Here is a 26,687-nt window from a genome sequence, read left to right on the forward strand (position 1 = left end):
CTTGATGATTAAGTTGACGAGCACGGGCGCGAGTTATAGGACCAGAAACTGGTACTTGTGTAGGTGTGGATGTATCGTTGGTGTTGATATCCTCATCACTTTACACAGTAATGTTTCAGAAAAAAAACACCGGCGCTTTTTGTTCCGCGAGACCGTGTCTCATCTCGCGACTGTTCGTTTCCGCGCCGCCACCCCTCGCGTTTGCATCGCCGCTCGCGATTCTGTTGCCGACCCTCGCGCTTGAGACACCAATCCTCCTTGACGCGCCTGATACTCCTCCGCCGCCGCCGCCATCTCTCCTCCGGCGCCCGTTCCATCCACTGCTGCCCATGGCCGGGCGCGGCTTGACCGACGGTGCTTGAGCGCTGGGCGCCGATGAGTTGGAGGCGACTGGTGCCCTGGGCGGCAGCCTGGTTGGGGGCGGGTGTCAGGCATGCACCCCAAGCCTATGAGTAGACCTTGGACGGCCCACTAAGGGGCGTACTCGGATGTGACCAGGACAAGGGGTAGGCATACCCCACTCAGACTAGTCAAATGTGTGTATGGAAAACTACTCGGGCCATACCGAGTAGAACTCTGTAATAGTACTCGACTAGGACTCGGACTTGTAACCTTGCCCTCCCGTGTATATAAGGGCGGGCTGGGACCCCCCTCAAACAGAATAATTCCGGTTCATCCAAGATCAATACAAACCAACATACAAGACGTAGGGTATTATGAGATCTAGCGACCCGAACCTGTCTAAATCGTGTTCCTTGCCTCACCATTGATTCCTTGATTCTCGACGATCCCAACCGCACAAAAGACCACCTAGGGTACCCCCTAGGCGGGTTGCCGATCTAAAACACCGACAGCTGGCGCGCCAGGTAGGGGAACTCGTCGAGTTTCTCAGCGCGAACTCAATGGCAACAGTCATCATCAAGCCCGTCTTCGTCATCGAAGCGGGCGCAACCTTCATTTTCGGATCGTAGCTCTGCATCGCCGATGGTGCTAGCTCGTTCCAACGCCGGATCATCAACAACTAGGAGAAGAAATCAGAGAATCTGGTCAGAAAAAACCAAGATTTCAAAATCGACAACTTCGAGTTCGACTACGCGTCGGACTCGACTTCGCTTCAGACTAGTCGGTCTCAGTCACTTCCCAACTCAGCTTCGACTCCAAAATGGTTTCCGCACGGATTCTGCAATGCAGCCGAAATCCACCAGGGTTTTCTTACTCGAATTCAACTTGGACTCCGACACGACGAAGACGGCGTCTCCGATTTGGTTTATCCGCCAGAGATACCGTTATCCTGTCCAGCCCAAGGATTGGTAATAACCTCAACGTCACAAAGATAGATTCGTACATTGGCCAGGATTGAGACCATCTCTTCTTGCCCGCGACTACGACTCACGCCTTGTCGCTCATATAGACAACCTCCCATATCAAGAGGGTGTCCCCCTCACTCCCAATTGCAAGGAAAGCTCCACAGAGATTGCAACGTCAAGCTCCGGAAGCTACTACCCGGACAGAGAAGTCCTTGTTATTACTCAAAATAACAACCCAGGTACTAGCCAGAACAGAACCCCTAGGCGATTAGCACAACTCGACAACATCTCCGAAGATGAGTCCACAGCTGACGCCCCAGATAATGAAACCTTTGAGCAAAGAAACCAAAGAAGGATGTGCAAGGCTACTCGAGCCGAGCGACGGCAGTCCATGGCCACAAATATCACCATCACAAACCTTGAAAGGGCTTTCGACGCAGTCCAGGCTCAAGAGCACAATACTCCACTCACGGCAATCGCCTCAATCAATCTTTTAACAACGTTGATGCCTCAAGATAGGGACAACGAAGCCACAACTCAACTCGTACAGCGCGGCAACGGACTAATCGCACAACTCGCGGAGCAAGCCTACAAGCTATTTGACAAAGAATCACCAATTCCGTTTGTTCCTCGCATCACAGCCCACCAAGAAGGCAGCAGAGGTGCTGCAGCCAACAACAACGACGCTCCAAGAAACGACAATGAAGTCGTCAACCAGCCCCGGCAACACAGCCAAGGCCCAAGCAAACACAAGGGCCCAACACGCCATAAGGATGTTGGAGAGGCCAGCCGCACCAACTCGGTAAAAAGTATTCGCCCTACTCGGAAGAGTCACGAAGTGTCGAACTTTAGTGATCTGCGAGAAATCCTAAACAGTCGGCGCGAATGAGAAGTCGACAACTATAACCATTTTCCTACTTTCACAAGTCGGGTAATGAAGACAAGACTACCAGATAAGTTCAAGCCCGCAGGAATCACCAAGTACGACAGCAAGCAAGATCCTATTCAATGGCTACGATGCTACTCCTTGGCAGTTCAGGCAACTGGGGGCAATAACGACACCAAAGTCATCCACTTCCCCATTTGCATGGAACCCGCACCACTGACCTGGCTTGAGTCACTCAAACCAAGTCAATCGACTCTTGGGCAGACTTGACAAAGGCTTTCACCAACAACTTCGCCGGCTCCATGGCTAGACCAGGCAACAAGATTGACTTAAGTCAAATTAAGCAAAAAGAAGGCGAGACCTTACGCGACTACTTGCGTCGATTCTTCGAAAAGAAGGCAACCATAGTTGACATTTCAGAAATAGACGACATCGAGTGCTTCCAGAATGGACTTTACGATCGACAGACAAACCAAGACTTTGGTCACCGACGGCCAGCTAATGTCAAAGACCTCAAAGTTATGGTGCAATAGTGGGCAGATGAAGAAGACAAAGAGCGAGAACGGTTCGGCTCCCACCGCAACCGTGGACGCGACAACAACAACAATGACCAGGATAGAACCCGGCACAACGATAGTCGAAACAACTTCTCGGGTAATCACAATCGCAAAAGGAAGCCCGACAACACTGTTGTTGTCATGACCAACTCCGGGAAAAAGGGATCCCGCAAAAATGATAAAGGGCCGATCTTCACCGGACTACTCAAAAAGCAGTGCCCATGGCACCCGACTAGCAAATACTTGGCAATAGACTGTACAGCATGCGCCGAGTAATGCAAGACTTACCCGCACCTCCACCCCCTGAAGAGTACACCAAGAAAAAGGATAAGGGCAAGAACAAAATAAACAATGACGAAGAAGAAGAAGGCGACTTCCAGACCGCCTCAAAAACTGTCAACGTCATCTTTGGCGGAATCCCAGGCACCGCATCCAAGCGAGCCAACAAACTCGTACTCAGGGAAATCATGGCCATCAAACCAACAGATCCAACACCGCTAAAGTGGTCAGAAGTATCCATTTCCTTCAGCAGAAAGGACCAATGGACCAAGTTCTTGGAACCAGGCCGGTTCCCCCTAGTACTCGATCCGGTCATGGCAGGCTCAAAGTTAACCAAAGTACTCATCGACGGTGGAAGTGGGCTTAACGTCATTTTTGCCAACACATTGAGGAAGATGTGCCTCAACGTCACAGAAATGCTTACTCCAACAGATTCACCCTTCTACGGCATCGTACCTGGAAACGCAGCTATACCACTAGGACAAGTCATCCTTCCAGTTACCTTCAGAACTAAGGAACACTACCGCACCGAGTACATCAGATTTGAAGTCGCCGACTTCGAGACATCTTACCACGCCATACTCGGAAGACCAGCACTCTCCAAGTTCATGGCCATACCACACTACGTTTACTTGGTACTCAAAATGCCAGGCCCCAAGGGTGAACTAACGGTACAAGGAGATCTACGACAATCCTACGATGCGACACCGAAGCCGTGGAAATTCCTGCGACTTCTCAAGCGCCTAGCCGCATGCAACAAGTCTTCACAGCTTCAAAGAAACTCCATCCAACTGAACTCGAGATCCTAGAAAACAAGTCGGGGTCTACAAAGGTTATGATAGAGTCGGAGTGCCCGATCTTTCGGTGAGTGGAGATAAATTCGACTTGGTGGAAGTAGACCCTCACGATCCGACTACGACGAGCGAACCCGAAGCGCCAATGCAATCGCTGAACCAACTCCCGATGGTTACCAACCTCGCCGGTGCGAGATCAGCCTGATCACGAAGATCGATTCCTGTCCGCAATCGAAGAACGAACAAGAAAAAGAGGCGAGCAATCTAAATATCACTCGAAGGTGGAGTTCTAAATCACACAAGGACAGCGCGTATTTGCGCGTGTTCAAGAGTAGCTAAAGCTAGATGTAAAACAAAACTCAAGTCGTAAACAAAAAGGACTCCGACTAAATAAAGGGGGCGCAGCCCCTGGAGTCCGAAGGGGTCACGCGCGCCCAACCCTAGGCGCCCCACCTGGGCTGCCTTGTTGGGCATCTTCTTATTCCGATGGGCCTTCGTTCCTTAACACCATGATGAAGTTTAATTCTCTCGCACGGGCCCGAGTGATTGGCCCAACTGGATGATCAACTGTAGGCGCCTGAGGTGGAGGAGCAAGTGGAGGCGCCTGAGGTGCTGCTGGTGTAGATGTACTTGTGGTGTCCTCATCATCCTCCCCTTCTTGAACTGAAGTCGTCCTCGACGGCAACTCCTCATCTTCGCCCACATACGGTTTCAAATCTGCAACATTAAAACTCGTGGAAACACCAAACTCCGCAGGCAGGTCAAGGATATAAGCATTATCATTAATCTTGGTTAGCAGTTTAAAAGGACCAGCAGCACGTGGCATCAATTTAGAACGACGTAAGGTAGGAAAACGATCCTTTCTCAAATGCAACCAAACCAGATCACCCGGTGCAAAAGTAACATGTTTTCTCCCTTTACTACCCGCAACCTGATATTTAGCATTAGCAGCAACAATGTTTTGTTGAGTTTGCTCATGCAAGCTAATCATTTGATCAACATGTGCAGCGGCATCTATGTGTGTGGCGTCCTCGGCATCAAGTGCAAACAAACCAATAGGCGCCCGAGGAATATAACCATAAACAACTTGAAAAGGACACATCTTTGTAGAAGAATGCGTTGCATGATTATAAGCAAACTCAACATGAGACAAGCAATCTTCCCAACGTTTCAAGTGTTTATCTAAAACAGCCCTAAGCATAGTGGACAAGGTTCGATTAACCACCTCAGTTTGTCCATCAGTCTGAGGGTGACAAGTGGTGCTAAACAGCAATTTAGTTCCCATTTTATTCCACAGTGATCTCCAAAAATGACTGAGAAACTTAGCATCACGATCAGAGACTATTGTATTTGGAATACCATGCAAACGAATAATCTCGTGAAAGAACAATTCAGCAACATTGCTAGCATCATCAGTCTTATGACAAGGTATAAAATGAGCCATTTTGGAGAAACGATCAACAACCACAAAAATACTGTCCCTCCCCTTCTTAGTTCTAGGCAATCCCAAAACAAAGTCCATAGAAATATCAAGCCAAGGGGAAGTAGGAACAGGCAAAGGCATGTACAAACCATGGTTGTTCAATCGTGACTTGGCTTTCTGGCAAGTAGTGCAGCGTGCAACAAGGCGCTCAACATCAGCGCGCATCCGGGGCCAAAAGAAGTGGGCAGCCAGCACTTCATGCGTCTTGTAGACGCCAAAGTGCCCCATGAGACCGCCTCCATGCGCTTCCTGTAACAACAAACCACGAACCGAGCTAGCTGGAACACACAGCTTGTTAGCGCGAAACAGGAACCCGTCCTGTATGTGAAATTTGCCCCATGGTTTGCCATGAATACAGTGGGCGAAAGCATCTTTAAAATCAGCATCATCCACATATTGATCCTTCACAGTTTGCAAGCCAAAGATTTTAAAATCTAACTGTGACAGCATGGTATAGCGACGAGACAAAGCATCAGCAATGACATTTTCCTTCCCGCTCTTGTGTTTAATAATGTAAGGGAAAGACTCAATGAATTCTACCCATTTAGCATGACGACGGTTCAGGTTTGTTTGGGTACGAATATGTTTTAAAGCCTCATGATCAGAATGAATTATAAACTCGCGATGCCAAAGGTAGTGCTGCCAAGTATGCAAAGTGCGCACTAAAGCATAAAGCTCCTTATCATAAGTAGAATAATTCAAGCTAGACCCACTTAATTTCTCGCTAAAGTAAGCAACAGGTTTTCCTTCTTGTAACAAAACAGCACCTAGCCCAATACCGCTAGCATCGCATTCGAGCTCAAACACTTTAGTAAAATCAGGCAACTGCAAGAGAGGAGCATTGGTTAACTTATCTTTCAAGGTGCTGAACGCAACCTCTTGCGAATCACTCCAAGCAAAGGGAACATCCTTCTTTGTAAGCTCATGTAGAGGCGCTGCAATGGAGCTAAAATCACGAACAAACCGGCGGTAGAAACCTGCAAGGCCAAGAAAGCTTCGAATTTGTGTGACCGTCGTCGGTGTAGGCCACTCCCGAATGGCATCAATCTTGCTGCTATTCACCTCAATGCCCTGTGGAGTAACAACATAGCCAAGAAACGAGACACGTGTGCAAAACATGCATTTTTCGAGGTTAGCAAATAAATGGGCTGCACGCAACGCATCAAAAACAGCACGCAAATGTTCTAAATGCTCTTCCATAGACTTGCTGTAAATGAGGATATCATCAAAATAGACAACTACAAACAATCCTATGAAAGGCCTCAGAACTTCATTCATCAAACGCATAAATGTGCTGGGCGCATTTGTCAAACCAAACGGCATAACCAACCATTCATATAACCCAAATTTCGTTTTAAAAGCTGTTTTCCATTCATCACCTAATTTCATGCGAATCTGATGGTAGCCACTACGCAAATCAATCTTAGTGAAAATAATGGCACCACTAAGCTCATCTAGCATATCATCAAGGCGTGGTATAGGGTATCGGTAGCGAATGGTAATGTTATTAATAGCACGACAGTCTACACACATACGCCATGAGCCATCTTTCTTTGGAACAAGTAACACGAGAACGGAGCAAGGGCTAAGAGACTCACGAATATAACCCTTGTCAAGCAACGCCTGTACCTGGCGCTGGATTTCCTTCGTCTCATCCGGATTTGTACGGTACGGTGCGCGGTTCGGAAGCTGTGCGCCGGGAATGAGGTCGATCTGGTGCTCAATGCCACGAAGTGGTGGGAGTCCTGGTGGCAAATCTTTTGGAAAGACATCAGCGTACTCCTGCAAAATGTTAGCAACCGCAGGGGGAATATCCAAAGATGGTGCATCATCAAGTGAAACGAGCACACTAGAGCATATAAGGGCATAGCATGGCAAAGGAGCATCGCGTAACTCATCAAAATCAGCACGTGTGGCAAGCAAAACAGGAGCATTCAACTTGATTTCAGAATTAATAGATGTTGATGGTTCAAGTTGTTTAGCAGTTTTAGCAGCTCTAGCAAGATCATCTTTAAGAATTTGTTCAGGTGTCATTGGATGTATAATTATTTTCTGACCCTTAAACATGAAAGAATAGTGATTTGAACGACCATGATGCAAGCTATCAGTATCATATTGCCAAGGTCGCCCAAGTAACAGAGAGCATGCTTCCATGGGAATAACATCACAATCGACAAAATCAGAATAAGCACCCATGGAGAAAGGAACACGGACTGATCGAGTAATTCTAATTTTCCCACCATCATTAAGCCATTGAATGTGATATGGATGTGGATGCTTACGAGTGGGTAAAGACAACTTTTCAACCAGTGTGGTACTCGCCAAATTGTTGCAGCTGCCGCTGTCGATGATGATGCGAATCGACCGCTCCTGCACAACGCCCTTGGTATGGAAAAGAGTGTGTCGCTGATTCTTCTCGGACGGGGCGACCTGTGTACTAAGAACACACTGCACAACAAGACTTTCATACCTATCGGCGTCGCCCGGGTTGACATGTACCTCCATAGCTGCATGGTCAGTGGCAAGCATCGCATGTCGAGTATCTTCAGAATCACTAGCGGAAGAGTACTCACCATCGTCACGAAGAAGCAAAGTGCGCTTGTTCGGACAGTCCCGAATCACGTGGCCAAATCCTTTGCAACGATGACACTGAATATCTCGTGTACGGCCTGTGGGAGGGGCGGCGCCTGTGGAAGGGGCAGTGCTTGCAGGTTTGGCCGTTCGCTCGCGCGGTGTAGTGGTGGGCGTGGGTGGTGCAGGGAGAGCGGGTGCGGAGTTGGATGTCGAGCTTCTTCCTGCAAAAGAGTTAGAATATGTCTTCGAGCGGCGTCCCTGCACTTCACGTTCAACTTTGCAAGCATATTCAAATAATGTTGTCATATCTGTGTAGTCCTTATAATCAAGTATATCCTGAATTTCGTGGTTCAAACCACCACGAAAACGTGCCATAGCAGCGTCATTTTCCTCCAATAACCCACAACGAATCATGCCTATTTGTAATTCCTGGAAATATTCCTCAACAGATTTGGAACCTTGCTGAAAACATTGCATTTTATTAAGCAAATCTCGGGCATAATAAGAAGGCACAAATCTGTGGCGCATAGCAGTTTTTAATTGCTCCCAAGTGGTTGGAATGGTATTGGGATGTTTGTGTTTATATTCACGCCACCAAATTAAAGCAAAATCAGTAAATTCACTAATAGCAGCTTTAACTCTAGAATTAGCAAGAATATCATGGCATGAAAATTTCTGTTCAACTTCTAATTCCCAATCAAGATATGCAGCAGGATCATATTTGCCATTAAAAGGTGGAATTTTAAATTTAATCTTGGAAAAGGAATCATTACCGGGACGGCGTGGCACGCGGCGGGCACGGCCTCGGCGGTCGCCATCGTCCTGGTCCGAGTCACCACCATAACCCTGCTGCAACTCTGCGACTGTTGTGTGCAATGCATCGAGTCTTGCCACAACTGAGTCGAGTGTAGCCTTAGCGGCCGTCTGTGCAAGGTCGAGCTGATCACACCGCTCGGTCGTTGAGGAGATCGTCGAGTCCAGCCGTTCATGAATCGTCTGAATGTCGGTGACAAGCCCTTCAACTTGTGCCCGTATGCCCTGCAGCTGGTTAGCCCCCGCGTCGACATCATCTGCCATGGTTAGCGCAAATACAAGAACAAAAGCGACGACAAAACAGGGGTGTAACGGCTCACAAGGCGCTCACACTAGTGTTGTTATCAAATTCTTATCCGTTCTTACCACGCACACAGGGGCGAACTGCAACCAACCGGTGGAACTCGCGAAAGATTGGAGGAGCGATTGCCTGGAGAAACAAAATATGCTCGTCGTAGAACTATGTGGAGTTCTGGGAAGGCTGCACTCAAATGAAGGATTAGCACGATCAAACAATAATGCAAAGTTGAAATATAGTGCCAAACACGTAACAAGAGTTGCTGGTAACAAGGGAAATCGAAAGAACAGAGGCAAAGGTGGAGAGGGCGCACCTCTTTTGTTTTTTTTTGTTCTGTTTTTTTTTCACAGAGAGTGCCCCAAAACTGATAATATGAACATAGAGGATCTCAAACAGCAAATTGTGGCACACACTTTTTCCGAAAGTACAGGGGTATTCCGGTAAAAAGAAGATCCTCTCTCTCTCTCTCTAGAGTAAACCGGATCACCTTCCTTCTCCCTGTTTTTTTTTCTTCTTTCTTTCCTTTTTTTTTGCACTTTCCTTTTTTTTTGTGATTGCTTTCTACCCCTTTTTTTTTTGGACAGGGGAGGGGCGATCGGAGGGGTAGGATGGCGCGGCGCGGTTGTCGCGAGGGGGGGCGGTGGGCGCGGCGTGGTAGGGTTGGCGAGCAGCGGATCGGTGGCGGCGGCGAAAACTAGGGTTAGAGGGAAAACGAGAAACAAGAGATTAAACACAAGCAACCAGCAACAATTGAACGAGTAGGCACACAAATTCAACAAAGACACTTATTGAAAGAATGTGCGAGGCTAAACGGTTGCTGGGACAAGGATCTAACCTGAAAAAAATTTGTTTTGATTTTTGTGGACTGTAGGAAGGGAAAAACACTCGGTAAAACTCACCGATCAACCTGGAAAGCTGATACCACTTGATAGAGTCGGAGTGCCCGATCTTTCGGTGAGTGGAGATAAATTCGACTTGGTGGAAGTAGACCGTCACGATCCGACTACGACGAGCGAACCCGAAGCGCCAATGCAATCGCTGAACCAACTCCCGATGGTTACCAACCTCGCCGGTGCGAGATCAGCCTGATCAGGAAGATCGATTCCTGTCCGCAATCGAAGAACGAACAAGAAAAAGAGGCGAGCAATCTAAATATCACTCGAAGTTGGAGTTCTGAATCACACAAGGACAGCGCGTATTTGCGCGTGTTCGAGAGTAGCTAAAGCTAGATGTAAAACAAAACTCAAGTGGTAAACAAAAAGGACTCCGACTAAATAAAGGGGGCGCAGCCCCTGGAGTCCGAAGGGGTCACGCGCGCCCAACCCTAGGCGCCCCACCTGGGCTGCCTTGTTGGGCCATCTTCTTATTCCGATGGGCCTTCGTGTCTTAACACTATGATGAAGTTTAATTCTCTCGCACGGGCCCGAGTGATTGGCCCAACTGGATGATCAACTGTAGGCGCCTGAGGTGGAGGAGCAAGTGGAGGTGCCTGAGGTGCTGCTGGTGTAGATGTACTTGTGGTGTCCTCATCAGGTTAAACCCACCAACGAACAAGACTTCAAGCCAGTTGACCTCCAGATGGGCGACTTTTCCAAGACAGCCCTGATCGGATAGGGCTAGATCCTAAATAGGAATCCGCGCTCGTCAGTTTCCTTTGGGCTAACCACGATATCTTCGTTTGGAAACCGGCTGACATGCCAAGTGTGCCCAAGGAGCTGATCGAGCACTCTCTAAATGTGGATCCCAAAGCTACCCCAAAACGGCAGCGACTTCGTAGATTCGCTCAAGATAGACGAGAAGCAATCAAGAAAGAGTTGGCCAAGCTACTCGCGGCAGGGTTCATCAAAGAAGTCTTTCACCCTGACTGGCTAGCAAATCCCGTACTCGTGCGTAAGAAAAACAACGAGTGGAGGATGTGTGTCGACTACACCGACCTCAACAAGCACTGTCCAAAAGACCCTTTCGAACTACCCAGGATCGATCAAGTGGTCGACTCCACCGCTGGATGCGCTCTACTATGTTTTCTTGACTGCTACTCCGGCTATCATCAGATAAGCCTCAAGGAAGAAGATCAAGCCAAAACAGCTTTTATCACACCTTTCGGAGCTTTCTGCTACAAAACAATGTCCTTCGGACTAAAAAATGTAAGGGCAACTTATCAGTGAGCCATACAAATGTGCTTCAAAAAACAGCTTCACCGCAATGTTGAGGCTTATGTCGACGATGTTGTCGTCAAAACAAGACACCAGGAGGAACTCATCGCTGATTTGGAGGAAACTTTCTCCAGTCTACAAGCTTTTCGATGGAAATTCAATCCCACTAAGTGCGTCTTCGGAGTACCTTCTGGCAAGTTGGGTTCATCATTAGCCATCACGGCATTGAGGCCAACCCGGAAACTCACAGACTGCATGGCCGCTCTCAACCGGTTCATCTCGAGACTTGGAGAACGGGGACTACCCTTCTTTAAGCTTCTCAAACGTCAGGACAAGTTCAAATAGACGGAAGAGGCAGACAAGGCACTAACACAACTCAAAGACTTTCTGTCAAAGCCTCCTGTACTCACCGCTCCTTCTCTGAACGAAGACTTGCTCCTATACATATCAGCTACTACTCATGTCGTCAGCACAGCAATAGTAGTTGAACGGTCTGAACCGAGCCACGCTTACAAGGACAACCTGTCTACTTCGTCAGCGAAGTACTCTCGGACTCCAAAACTTGGTATTCATCGATACAAAAGCTCTTATACGCAATCCTGCTTACCTCCTAGAAACTGCGCCATTATTTCCAAGAGCACAACATCATAGTCATCTCTGACTTCCCGCTCGGCGAAATTCTTCACAACAGAGATGCCACAGGTAGAATCTCCAAATGGGCAGTTGAACTCGGAGCTCTCACCTTAGACTTCAAGCCAAGGACTGCTATCAAATCCCAAGCTTTAGTCAACTTCGTGGCTGAATGGACTGAAAACCAAGTACCAACACCAGTCGAACGGCCGGAGCACTGGGTGATGTACTTCGACGGGTCCCTCAAACTTGAAGGGGCCGATGCAGGCGTACTCCTCATCTCCCCAAAGGGAGACCAGCTCAAATACGTACTGCAAATCTTCTGGGAGGCATCTAACAATGAAGCCGAGTATGAAGCACTGCTACACGGCCTTCGCCTCGCAATCTCGCTCGGCATCAAAAGGCTACTGGTGTATGGCGACTCACTAGTCGTTATAAATCAGGTCAATGATGAGTGGGACTGAAACAAAGATAACATGGATGCTTACTGCAAAGAAGTCCGTAAACTGGAAAACAAGTTCTCAGGCTTGGAATTTCATCACATCGTCCGCGACAACAACGTACCCGCCGACGTCTTATCCAAAATGGGCTCAACTCGTGCAGAGGTTCCAGAAGGAATTTTCGTAGACGAACTGCACAAGCCGTCCATACCTGAACAAGTTACATCACCAGTGGTCCAGACTACTAACGTCACTTCAGAAATCATGATGATAGAAGTCGACTGGAGGACACCCTTCATCGACTACATCAAAGATCACAAGCTACCATCCGACAAAAATCAGGCTGAACAAATCTCCCGGCGAATAAAAAATTACGTTCTAGTCGGAGACAAGCTCTACAGAAAAAGTGCATCATCAGGAGTACTCATGAAGTGCGTTACCAGGGAAGACGACCAAGAAATCTTAGAGGAAATTCACAAAGGAATCTGTGGCAACCACGCCTCTTCGTGGACAATAGTTGGCAAGGCTTTCAGAGCAGATTTCTACTGGCCAATGGCTTTGGCCGACGCTAAACAACTAGTTCAGAAGTGCAAAGGTTGTCAATTCTTTACCAAACAGTAGCATGTACCGGCCTACAAGCTAGTCACAATACCTCCAACATGGCCATTCGCGTGCTGGGGGCTCGACATGATAGCGCCACTACCAACTGTGCCAGGAGGATTCAACCGAGTACTCGTGGCAATCGACAAATTCACCAAGTGGATCGAGGTCAAACCAGTCACTTGTCCCAAGGCAGACCGGGTTCTCGACTTCTTGGATGAAATCGTACACCGCTACGGTTTTCCCTACAGGATTATCACAGACCTAGGGTCAAACTTCAACAATCACGACTTTTGGGAATACTGCGAGAATAGCGGCATCGACGTCCGCTATGTCTCGGTCGCTCACCCGCGAGCCAATGGACAAGTCGAGCATGCCAATGGCATGATACTCAATGCCCTCAAGAAAAGACTACATGATGTCAGCAACACCAAAGGCAGCAAATGGCTCAAAGAGTTACCCAATGCTCTGTGGGGACTACAAACCCAACCATGCAAGACTACTGGGCTCTCGCCCTATTTCCTCGTGTATGGCTCGGAAGCCATACTACACGCCGACATTATGTGGCAATCACCTTCAGTTGAACAATACGACGAAGAACTGGCAGAAGAAACAAGGCGAACAGATCTAGACAGTCTAGAAGAAGCAAGATGCGTAGCGCTAGTACAATCTGCCAGGTACCTTGACGGTTTGAGGCGTTATCACGACCGTAACGTCAAGGAACGATCTTTTAACTTGGGAGATATGGTCCTCAAGCGAATCCAAGACACGACAGGGTTGCATAAACTCAATTCACCATGGGAGGGTCCTTACATCGTATCAAAGGTTACGGGACCCGGATCGTATAGACTGAAAGAGTTTTTAGGAGAACAAGTACCAAACTCTTGGAATATAGAACATCTTTGACGCTACTACCCGTAGCAGTACCCGAGTAGTCACTTCAAGGTAAAAACTCATGTTGACTACTCAAGCTTACAACTCGACTACCGACTTCACGATACAATACTCTTGACTCAAGATTATCAACTCAACAGGGATCACTGCCCTGGTACAAAGGTTCAACGGAGTAACTCTTTACTCAGGACCAAAGATATATCAACAAATTACATACGAGTAAAAGTACTCGAAATACAAAAGGACTACAAGCAACTGCCTACTAGCGGGCTGCATTTAAAGCCTCAGGCTTTTACTATATCACAAGGCCACTCAGGTCTGCCGACTACAATGGGAAGGGCCTACACACAAGGAAGCTGCGCAAAATGCAGCCATATCCAGGTCCTCTACCCAAGGCAACACTAGGAACTCCTGCATCGCCACTGCCTTGATAGCGGCAATGATGCGCGTCGCACCTAGAGGGAACCAAGGCTGCTCTTTTGCTAGCCTCGCCAAGCCAACCCACTCTACGGCCACACCTCCACCTCTAAGAGAGCGGGATAAAGACCATGGCACTCTTCACCTATCACTCGCGAGTTCCAGCGCGTACTCCACTGGATCACGAGCTGCAAGATGAGGCGCGCGATGAAACCTCCTGCGAGGATTCTTCTAGCATCGCGGCTATCCCTACGAGCGCTGGAGTCTGTGGAGGGAAGGTGGCCTAAACCTATGAGGAATCTTCTAGCACCAGTGCACCCTTTGCAGGCTCTCTATTCTCAAACAACAGCAACCGAAGGCAATCCATTGCTACTCAGAAACTTGATTCGGGTCGACCTCCAGGGGATCTATTTATAGCCAAGCGCTACAACTACCACCCACTCAGGAGTTACTATGCGCCCGTAATCAATGAGTCTGACGACTTCTGACTCTACCCACGTGAAAGCATTCATGCCACAAAGGACAAAAGAGTACAGTACACCTGTGCATCACCAAAAAGTGGAGTACTCGACAACATCACGACTACTCGAAACTCAGAACTACTCCAGCCAAGCATGGCCTGTGCTCAGAGGCTTGGAAAGGTCCGACCCTCTGCTCAGGGGTCGGGCGATACGAAGCTTTGCGACAAAGGGTCGGGCGCATCCGACCCCGGGACCAAGGGTCGGGCGAGGCGGAGTACCTTCCTCAAAGGGTCGGGCTTATCCGACCCTGGGACCAAGGGTCGAGCGAGGTGGAGTACCTCCCTCAAAGGGTCGGGCTTAGCTGACCCCGGGACCTTGGGTCGGGCGAGATGGAGTAAACTACTCCTCATCCACATCAAGACAACTACTTCACGTAAAGAAAACCAGCATTCATTTATCAAGGTATCGTCCAAAGTACTCAAAAATAACTACAAGAGTACATAAAGTTCAAGGCTCCTCCAGAGAGACAAACTCAGACATCTTCGACGCAATGGGCTCCGCCTCCGTGAGGTACTGCGCATATGCTTCTTCTGTGCAGTTGCGAGCCACACCGTCACCAGCTGCTGCCAAGTCCGCCCTCGTGTAGTATGACTTCACAACAACAAGGACCTGTTTGCAAACAGCTTTGCAGAGACCTGCCACTTTACCCGGGGCAGCCTTCAATCGCTCGACTAGCGATTGAGGTCTTGCGCCCTCTTCCACGGGGGCTATGGCGTTCACCAAATCTTGAGCTGCCTCAGTCAACTCTTGGAGTTCGCCTCGGAGTCTTCCCATGGTCTGGGCATGATCTGTGCATGCCACCATGGCCATGGCAAGCATCACGCCATTTTGCATCTTCCTGTCTCGCTGATGCTCGCAAGCAGCCTGTGCTTCAGTCAGCGCGGCCCGAAGACATTCTGCTTCATCCGCCACTCGATCGTGCGCGTTTCTCCAGTCAAGGACCTGGCTTCTCGCAGCAGCCTCTTGCCTCTTGAGCTCTGCAAAAACAACAAAGTTCAAACACAGCCGACTACAATCGGACATACTCGGAATATACAAAGTACTCACCTTGATACTTTTTGTTCAGAGACTTGTAGCGGCTCTCCAGTTTTTGCTGCAGTACTTCATGATCCGACCGTTCCACAGCAAAAGACTTCGCTCCAACCTCGTAAACCCTCAAGGCTTTTGTAAGTCGAGCACATTGTTGCTCCAATTGATGACTTCATTCTTGAAGGGTCCGAGTGTGCAAAGCAATACGATCAGTTAAAAGCCTCACAATTACTCGATCTATGTGACAAAGCAAAAGAAATTCACCTGGAAGCTTCGAAAAATGTTGACAGCTTTCTGGAACTCTAAGTCAAACGGAAGGCTGAGTACTAGCCTTTGAGTACTCTTCGCAAGCCGAGGAGTCGCACCCAAAATAGTACCTAAAACATTTATCATCAGTCACTTGATTGCTACGACTACAATAACAGGACTACAGATACATACCTGGAGCAGTTGACTCTCTGAATTTTTCTACACCTACTACAGCCAGAGCCCCGCCAGTGGATGCTGACAAAGAGGCATTACTAGAACTCGAAGCAGCAAAGGGGACCTCCACCGAGCAGATGACTTCTTGAAGCATAGACATAGTAGCTCCAAGGCGACCGGCGTCAACTTCGGGTACTTCATCAACAATCAAATCTTCCAAGGGAGTAAATAAAGTAGTCGGGGGATCCGACTCTACCCCTGTCTCTACAGGGATAGTTTCCTCTGCATCCCTGCATCAAAACATGTCATTATACGCCATTCAAGAAAACTTAAAGACATACGCTAGGGACAAACAAGCTCACCGAGTTGAGCGTGGCAGAAATCGTACACGTTTCTTCTCGGCAATAGGTGGCTGAGTACTCGGTGCCGCAGGAACAGCTGCCGGCGCTGTCTTCTCGCCAAGACTTGGGAAACAGAAGTCAAGACTACAATACAACTCAGACAAACGAAACTAGTCGGGATAGAAAAGCTTACCACTGGCGATTACACTGGACAACAAGGAACCACTAGCGACTACTGGCGACACCTCCTTCGCAACACCCGCTACTCCGGCGAGCAACTCCAGGACTGTCTGGTCAGTAACTGGCAGAGCGGTAGCCGGCAGAGCCTGTGCGGTTAGCTCGGGGGCTACTCCAGCATCCGTTGACGGCACTCTCTCTGGTACATCCTCAACAGATGCAATACCGACGCCCGGGTCGGTCACGACTACTTCTCCAGAAGCAGCCTCGTCATCATCAAGTACCGTATCAACAGCCTTTTGAACAAGACAAAGTAGTCACAAAGATATCAAGTTCAAATTCATCAGCTACAATTGAGTACACGACTACATACCTTGGTACCCCAAGACTTCTCAGGAGTTGAAGCAGACTTAGCCGCAGACATTTTGCGGACTACTCTGCGTTTCTTCACAGGAGGGGAGGGCTCATCCTCCGACTCCTCAACAACAGTTTCCTCTTCTTCTTTCGACTGCGCCAAGTAGTCGGTAAGAACTCGAGACTACAAAAAAAAACAAGTCGATATTAACAACAAATATCACACAAGTCAAGCACTAGAACATACCACTTCTAGCTCATACCAGGCATCATACTGCCGAAGAGCTGCAGGGATCACTGGTACTCCCTGGTAGTTCCTGAAGAACTTGGCCAGCAGCGCCTCTACATCATCATCGGATATATCCTCATCAGACATACGCGATGGATCATTAAGACCTGTGTACTCACTCCTCGAGTGAGCACGTTTCTGAAGTGGCTGGACTCTTCTTTTTAGAAAACTGGCCGCCACATTAATCCCAAGTAAACCGAGTGCCTTCAACTCGGTAATCTGTTGCATCAAGTGGTCAAGCTCCGAGGTGTCTTCGGGTTCGCTCACCCAGTTCTCTGCATGCTTGAGTGCGTGGCCAGTAACCACAGACAAGCGAGGATCATGGTTCCCGATGTAGAACCACCTTTTCTTCCACTCCCCATCGGAGTCAGTCAAGTTGTACTCAATATATGCGCCCGAGTTCCTGAGTTGGAACCCGGCGGCTCCGAAGACTTCTGTCCTTTGCGTACTTGGCTGAGGTTTACAGCGGAAAAACTTCCTAAACAACTCAAAGCTTGGAGGAACTCCCAAGTAAACTTCGCAGAGGTGTACGAAAATGGACATATGTAGCACACCATTGGTGTTCAAATGAACAAGTTGGAGCTTGTAGTACTCGAGGATACCTCTGAAGAAGTCGGAGGTGGGCACTGCCAACCCTTTCTCCATGAAGTGTGCAAGCATCACTGTCTTGCCAGGATGTTCTTCAAATTTCCACGCATTCGCAAAAGCTGGGCGCCACTCGAGTACCTCCTTCATCTGCAGAAGCTTGGCATCGACTAGCGCTTGCACGGCTTCCTCCTTCATCACTGAATGTTGCCATGTTGCTCGAGGCGGCGACGGCGCAGTATAGTTTGTCGGTCCACCTTCGGCGCTGGCAGCACCAGTTCCTTCCCCTTCTTGGACTTCACCTTGCCCGCCGCCGGAGACTTGCCCTGGATCTTCTCAGGTTTCTTGCCCATCTTCTTGGTGCGCATCCGCCGATTTCAACCTCAGCAAAAGGCACTCACTCTCGGATCTCTCTCAAGGAGCAACATTGGCGGCGGAGGCACTTGACAATTGCGACGGCGCAAATACAGAGCAGAGGCGCAGGGTAGGGAGAAAAATAGATCTGTAACAAATGGCGTGTAAACCTAACCGAAAGAAGGCCCTCCAGTTATATCTCCGCCACCTCTGGATTCCAAGCGGCAGTTACGCAACGGACGGATTTAAAGCAGATTAATTGCCTTAAACACCCAACGGCTACTCTTTTCAACGGATTCCTGACCACTTCAATGACAAAAATCGCCTAAGTGCTCGGGGGCTGCGGGTACCGTACCTGATGGTTAGTTTTTTCTTTTTCAGATTTCCAAGGGTAAAACAGTCCAAAAGCAAGATTGACCCTAAGCCTGACTCTTCGACTCAACATAAGGCTCGGGGGCTACTCCATATGGAGTGTGATTGACATTGCACTACCATATAAAAATTCTTGGAACAGAAGCAACTCAAAGGAACAAGAAGAGTACCTTCCAGCCACGCGATAGTACTCGAGCACTTCGGATCGCAACCTCTACGTACCCAAGACTGTGGTGCACGATTAAAAAGTACTCGGGGGCTTGTCGGGCATGCACCCCAGGCCCACGAGTAGACCATGGACAGCCCACTAAGGGGCGTACTCGGATGTGACCAGGACAAGGGGTAGGCATACCCCACTCGGACTAGTCAAATGTGTGTATGGAAAACTACTCGGGCCATACCGAGTAGAACTCTATAATAGTACTCGACTAGGACTCGGACTTGTAGCCCTGCCCTCCCGTGTATATAACGGTGGGCAGGGACCCCCCTCAAACAGAACAACTCCAGTTCATCCAAGATCAATACAAACCAACATACAGGACGTAGGGTATTACGCGATCTAGCGGCCAGAACCTATCTAAATCATGTTCCTTGCGTCACCATTGATTCCTTGATTCTTGACGATCCTTACCGCACAAAAGACCACCTAGGGTACCCCCTAGGCGGGTTGCCGGTCTAAAACACCGACAGCGGGCGAGGCCTCGCGGGGGGCGGCTGTGGCTTGGCCGCGACGATCGGTTCCCTAGAGATCGGACCTGAAGAAGACTTTGCCCTAGCCGGGGTCCTGGCTGGCGGTGGTCCTATCTTGGCGGCGGGCGGCCGTGTTATGGGGGCAGGCGACCGTGCTCTGTCCGGTGGCAGCTGGGGCCATGCCGCGACCAGCAATCCCTTAGAGGGTGGTGAACTTGAAGACAACGGCAGCAGTCATGTCCTGGGAGCTGGCTGGCATGGTTTGGGTTCGACCAGCCGTGGCCTGGTCGGTAGTGGTCGTGCCCATGCCAGCAGCAGGCATCCCTTGACCGGCGATGAGCCTGACCTCGAAGAGGTTGTGGTTGAAGGCCTGGCCGGGTTCGGCCGTGGCTTGGGTGTAGCCGGCCTGGCCAGGGGGTGGGTGGTCGTGGCCTGACCAAAGGTGCCCGTGTTGTGGGCAGGGGCAGCCACACCCTAGCGGGGGTTGGCCCTGACCTTGAGGAGGCTGTTCTTGTTGGCGAAGACGCAAGTGTCGGCCATGGTCGTGGGAAGAAGCGGCCAGGAAGAGGCCGAGGTCAAGGACAGAGTAAGAAGCCCTCCAAGGCAACCAAGAAGAATGAAGAAGAGGAGGCATGTGAATTATCCTTTATCCTTGATGTATGTTTCATCTACGTTGATACAAATAATAAAACATTGACAAGATGAAGTATCAATGTACATAATCAAATAGCATGAACAATGTAAAGTCATGCTAGATTGAAATAAGAGTGTAGATTCCCTCATGGATCTTCTGATTGTTACACTAGCATTTATGTTTGCATTGTATTGGCTCACGGTCTGAATCTATAACGTACATGATCAGTAGAAAGTAATGTATTGACCAGAATAATAAGAAGTTTGTATTGTCATGAAAGAAGATAAGTTATTGGTGTATACATACCTACATGATCTGCAGAAAGTGATGTTCTAAATACACGTATATATAATGCTCAGGGAGATATGATGGACTGGACCGACGCATACACTTCGATCGTTTGTAACTTGTTTGCAGAACAAGTTAAGAAAGGCAATAGACCAAATACACATTTGAACTCCGTAGGCTATACCGAAGTGTCAAATAGGTTTTATCAGATGATAGGAATTTATCTTAGCAAGATGCAACTAAAAAACAAGTGGGATAAGTTGAAGACAAAATTATCAGCATGGAATAGATTAATGAAGAGGCGAACAGGAACAGGTTGGGACAAAATAAAGGGTGTGATTGACATGGACGATGAGTGGTGGAGAAAGGCAAGAAAGGTGAGGATGTACTTTTTAAAAAAATTTAATGAATCATTCATACTCGTTACTCACTCATTACTAACACTATTTTCTGATCTTTTTTTTCACTACAGGATATCCCAGGATGCGGCGGCTTTAGGACAAAACCTCTACAAAATGTGGATGATTTGACAATTATGTTTGGTGACATCATTAATGATGAAAAAGATTATTGGAACCCTATGACTTCGAACCCTATCATACCCCAAAATGATGAGACTCCTATTGATGTAGACATTGATGTTGGTGAGAACCTTGATGGCGGTGGGAATGATATTCATGTGTACCCAGCAGAAGAAGACAATGAAGGTGCTGCTGTGAATGACATTGAGGAGATGTCTCCATCCATTGGCAATGGAAAAAGAAGATCGAGGGTTATCATAAACAAAGGTAAGAAAGCAAAAACAGGAACCGCACTTGTCATTCAGGAAAAATTGAGTGAGATAGCTGAACAAGCGAAGGCTTTTACATCAAAGAAGGTTGGCGAAGTTACTGTTGAACAAGTAATGGACCTTGTTTTGGATTGTGGTGTGGGGTATGGTACCGATGAGCATTTCATTGCCACTGAGTTGTTTGTGAAGAAAGATCAGAGGGACATGTTCATGACCCTTCCCACTAAGGACATTAGATTCGGTTGGTTTACAAGGAAGTTCAACGCTAAATACAGGAATTGAAGACTATCATTTATGTTGTCAGTCGTCCTTTTCATTATTTTCGATTATTTGGACACCATTTTCATGTTATTTTATTAATGTCACTTGAACTTTGTCATTATTGAACCTTTTGTATTAATGTCAGTTGAACAATGATGTATTCATGTCATTTTGTTTCATGTCTATGTCCTGTCTAGTCAAAATATATTCATGTCATTTTTTTCATGTCAAATTGCAGGCGTCCGAGAGTGAGAGTGATAGTAGTGAGGAGAGTGAGCAGTTTTGGAGTTTAGTTCTTGGTGGTGCTCAAGTAGCTCAAATTTACGTCGATCTTTATCTAGATGAAAACCCACCAAGAATATCAAACCTTAGTGGCATGGGATGGTTGATGGAGACAATAAGAAATTCGGGAGAATGCCATAGACAACTTCGTATGAATGAGAATATATTTATGGATCTTCATGATTTATTAGTGGAAAGGTATGGACTTAAACCTTCCATGCATATGAACACACTTGAGATGTTGGCCATTTTAGTATACACTTTGGGTGGAAATGAGTCAAATAGGAGAGCTCAAAATAGATTCAACCATTCTGGTAAAACAATAAGTAGGAAATTTGATGAGGTCTTATTATGTTTGATTGCTATGGTAAAGGATTTCATTAGACCAAAAAATCCAAACTTCCCTACTATCCATAAAAGGATAAGAGAGGACAGACGTGCATATCCACACTTTAAAGATTGCATAGGTGCTCTTGATGGCACTCATATCCGTGGAGATGGTAAGGTATATTGGGAAAACCAGAATGGCAACCCAAAATGTTCTAGCTATTTGTGATTTCGATATGCGTTTCACTTATGTATCCACGGGTCAGCCCGGAGCTATGCATGACACAAGTGTGCTGTACAATGCAATTAGAGTGGATGAAGAATTCTTCCCACATCCTCCACAAGGTAACATCGCCTTTATATGATTTTATATTTTACTTGTCCCAATGCTGAACAAATAATAACTTATATTATCTTCTCATTTTGCAGGCAAATACTATATTGTTGATGTGGGTTATCCTAACTGCCCTGGGTATCTAGCTTCTTACAAGGGTGAAAGGTATCATTTACCCGAATGGCATAGGGGTATGGAGCCAAAGACTCCCGCGGAAAGGTTCAATCGTGTTCACTCATCTATTCGCAATGTTATTGAGCGATAGTTTGGACTATTAAAAATGAAGTGGCAAATTCTCTACAAGATGCCGCCGTACCCTATGTACAAGCAAAAGATGATTATTGTGGCTACTATGGTCCTTCACAATTATAGCCGTGAACATGGAGGTGAAGACATTGACTTTGATCGGTTTGATCGTGATCCTAATTACATACCTACTATTCCGGAAAGGTATAAAAAATATGCAGTTTCTCCCTTGGCGTCCGACCGGTCTACTTCGAATGCCAATGCTCCAACTATGGATGTATTTCGTGATGAGTTGGCCACTGCCCTTTCTCTTGCTTGGAACTAGTTAATATTGGTGTGGTTAATTTTGTAATTTCATTTCATGTTAGACAGTAGAAATTTTAATTTTTTATTGGAACAACTTTGTCTTTGTCCTCTAATACAAAATTTTTCCATTTCAAAAAAAGAACACGAGCAGTGCATGAACGGCATAGTAACCTCACGGGCACTGTAGCGCGGCATTGTAGCACGGAGAAAACCCACCCAAAGGGCAAAAGTGACTATTCCCACTGGTTCCTACAATTTCTGGAGCTAAATTTGGATCCGGTAGCCAAATAGGTACCTAGCTACCTATTTTTCTAGAATTGGTGGAGTGGATCTGCAAGAAGGTGGAGTTGGTGGAGTGGAGCTATTTTTTTTTTTGGAGCGGAGCAGTCCCAAATAGGCCGTAACAATAGATCATGTAAAACAGTTTTTTTTAGCATTATCGTAAAACCATTTCAAGAGAAACACTCCCAAACTACCTCTTGATTATAGCTCTAATTTTAGACTTGTAAAATATGTCACTAATGCATTTAATATGTCTACTTGGCCTTTGGAAGATGTTGCTTCCTCATGGCGGGGCTTGCTGAATTTATGGGGGCTAGGGATAAAGGAGATAAATGAGAGAAATGGGTGCCATGTTTGTTGATGGCATGCCACCATGTGAGCTAGAGGATCTCTAGCAGTCTCTTTCCTCCAATTCACTACCGTATTGGGAGTGTTTGTAAAAACTAGTGCTCCAGCAGATCCCCTTTACCTTTCCCTTTTCCCAATAATTATTGGAACAAACCAATAATTCACCCCCAACTCTCCCAAAATAAACGGGGAGTTGTGACTCTCACAATACGGTAGTTGGATTGGGATGAGATTATTGGGGAACTACAAAACAAACTCTGCCAAAAATAATGAATGTGATATTGGGATATCCCAATCAAATTGTTATTGGGAAAGATTTATTGGGGAACTACTGGAGATGCTTTAACACCAATTAGTTTCTTAAAAAAACACCAGGTAATAAATTTAGACAAGGAGTGACACACAAGAAAGTTTCATGAAAAGACAAATTAATAGTCCGGGCCTAAGTGACACCCTCAAGTTTAAGAACTATTGGTTCACGTTACTCTTTCTAAAATACATATCCTTGTATAGAATGGAAAAGTAGTAGTGGTGGTGGTTGTAGTGGTGGCAGTGGTAGTAGGGGTGGCTGTAGCAGTAGCAGCAGTAGTAGTACAAACCAATTTTGAGTCTAATTCTTGAAATATCTAGAGATAAGTGTACCTTTTCATAGTAGAAGAATGGTATTTGTCTTCTAACCCTTGATAGCTGTTGACGCCAGATTTCGACACGAGTAAAATCGGCGTCAGGAGAGGAAGAAATTGGAAGATACGGCGAGATACAGGGGTGACAGTTGGAAATCGGCCGAATGGCGCTACAGTTAAAGATCGGTTGGTTGGTGCTACAGTCCAGGATCGGCCGATGCTACAGTCCAGGATCGGCCGATTGATCTTTAGAATTCTACCTCGCTTGACCCCTGAAGGTTTAGGATCGGACGCGCCCGGTTCCCGATCGGTTACCCCTTGCCGATGAGGAAATCGGCCGATTAGGAGGTTGGAATAGTTGGGCCGGTATGGGCTTAGAAAGGATTATAAAGATGAAGAGGGAATCAGCCCATGAAGTGCATAATAATCGACCTAGTACGAATCATACTTGTAAATATTTGTTTTCCATTTGAATTAGGGATAGAGTTCTAGTCAGATAAGGAGTCGTCTGTACGGGGCTATAAATAGCCACTTTTGTAGATCTATAATCATCAACAACTCAATACAACAAATTACTATTTCCTTGTACTTACTTTCAAGCAGGCGACTTCGCCAAGTACTTTTCTTCTTTTTCACGAGTTCATACGGGTTGGCGGGGCTGCATTAACTTGACCTCCGGCCGATCTTGTAAGTTCCGTTTACCGAGTAAATTCTAAGCTTTAACTTCGGGCGCATCGCTGTTGTTTCGTTTAGATTTATTCACCAGTTATCGATATTTACTAGAATTATAGGTTTTACCTGTTGTTCTAGTTTTATCACCAATTATCCAGCTAGGAATCGACAATCTTGGCTTTTCTCGTATTTCGTCGCTTAATTTGCTCATTTTTATGCATAGCCAACTAGATCTGTTCCTAGTGTTGCTACTGTAGCGCTGTATTGATTGCTCCAACAGTTTTCATTCAAGCTGCCCGGTAATCGGCTGCTTCATAGCCGATTTCTTTATTACGGCAAATCGGCCGATTCGCTGATAAGCTTTCTCGAGATCGGAAACTTAGCCGATCGCGACCTCTGGATCTGACACGTCTTTTTCCTTGCCAATCAACAGGTCAGATTGGCTGGCACGCCACGCGAACCGCACTAGGGCGATCACCCGAACAGGAGTTAAGCAGATTCTCCCGGATCGTGTGTTAGACGCTGGGGATTCGGTCAGCCGGTTTCTAGCGCCAACAATAGCAAAATTCAGTTTAATTTTTGACGCACTTGAATATTCATGAACCATTTTGCTACATCCCTCATGATGTACCCCTAATGAAAATGGAGGTCGGCTAGCGTTTCTTCATCCCTTGCTCCCTGACAAGCTTCTATCCTTAATGTGAGTCAACACCTTAGTCTTGCTAGCAATGGCGGAGGGAGTGGGGCTAGCAGCGGCCACCCCTAGTTTGCAATTTCCACTGAAAATTTTGAATTCAATTATTTTTTAGAAAAAATAGCACTATTTGCTACCCCAATGAAAAAACATGTTTCTAACTCCGCCCCCACTACTAGAGAACTGGGTATTAGTACCAGTTCATAGGGTGCATATCTTCCGAAAATGCATCCGGGATTAACCCGTCGAGATAAAAGGGGGCGGTCTTTTATCACGGGTCCCAGGATATAAGACCCTCTTTTAGACTATTTTGCTAGCAATGCGTGTATACAGCGCCATGCAGGCGCCTGCATGGCGCCTATAATTTCGTGCATCACGTACCCCTTTAGTTAGTTGAGAGTTTTTTTGATAATTAATGAAATCAATCAAACTATATATAGTATTTAAACGAATCAATTTAACTATTACATACTTATATATACAATTCTTATACAATTAGCTAGTATATGTACAATTCTTGATTTGTATGTATATATATATATATAGTATAATTAATTCCTAGCTAGCTAGCTATAAAGCTCTAGGATCTTCGTCGAGATCTTCCCGTCAAGGTGTTGCTTGGTGGTTCTTAATTTCATCCACCGTAATGAAATTCTCCTTACGGATTTATCACCTCGTCCAGTAGGAATCCTACGAGACTTTCGCATATTGTGTCTATTCTTTTCTTCTCCAAGATTTTGTCTCGAATATTATGCATCTATAATTTGGAAGTGAATAATGTTGCTATGGCGGAACCGCCCTAATTAACTTAGCTAAAGCACAATTAAGTTGCCTGACACGCGATCTTATACTTTAATCAAGTTAACTCGACAGTCCGTCGGATTTCATCCGATAAGCCACTACACAGGATCGAGAAGCAGAGCTCACACGAAGGTGAGTGGTTCCAGAGATTACAATAGATCATCCAAAAATTAAACAAGTACATTAATCTCTTACAACACTGGATTCAAAATTCAAACAAGTTTGCAGAGTTCAGAAGCAGCGGGAAAGATAAACCAATCGGAAGCTAGCGCCGGATATCACGATGAGGCCGATTGATAGAGTCGGAGTGCCCGATCTTTCGGTGAGTGGAGATAAATTCGACTTGGTGGAAGTAGACCCTCACGATCCGACTACGACGAGCGAACCCGAAGCGCCAATGCAATCGCTGAACCAACTCCCGATGGTTACCAACCTCGCCGGTGCGAGATCAGCCTGATCACGAAGATCGATTCCTGTCCGCAATCGAAGAACGAACAAGAAAGAGAGGCGAGCAATCTAAATATCACTCGAAGGTGGAG

The 26,687-nt window shown here is 46.9% G+C and overlaps 1 pseudogene; it reads left to right on the top strand.

Moving 5' to 3' along the window:
- The first annotated feature begins 19,798 nt into the window (after positions 1-19,798).
- Positions 19,799-26,687, top strand: part of LOC101779264 — a 116,230-nt pseudogene continuing 109,341 nt past the window's right edge.

This window comes from Setaria italica, chromosome II, assembly GCF_000263155.2.
Source record: "Setaria italica strain Yugu1 chromosome II, Setaria_italica_v2.0, whole genome shotgun sequence".
Taxonomy (NCBI): domain Eukaryota; kingdom Viridiplantae; phylum Streptophyta; class Magnoliopsida; order Poales; family Poaceae; genus Setaria; species Setaria italica.